Here is a 275-nt window from a genome sequence, read left to right on the forward strand (position 1 = left end):
ATTGTGGAATAGATAATCAAAACACTTGGGTGAAAAATAAAAGCAGTACCCATGTCTGGAGTGAAAATTAAATCTCCTTCTCACCCCTATTCCCTTCCTAAAGGCCACCACTCTTACCACTTTCTTTCATAACCCTCAATGATAGTGGATGTACAGGCAATTATATATGTAAAAACCTCAAAAAAAAAAAAAAAACTCAACTCATTGCTGTGGAATTGGATCCGACTCATAGCGACCCCTCCTTGGGTTTCCGAGGTGGTATCTCTATGGAAGTA

The sequence above is a fragment of the Orycteropus afer genome, unplaced genomic scaffold (genome assembly GCF_000298275.1).
Source record: "Orycteropus afer afer isolate SDZICR_OR568_19922 unplaced genomic scaffold, OryAfe1.0 scaffold00015, whole genome shotgun sequence".
Lineage (NCBI taxonomy): Eukaryota > Metazoa > Chordata > Mammalia > Tubulidentata > Orycteropodidae > Orycteropus > Orycteropus afer.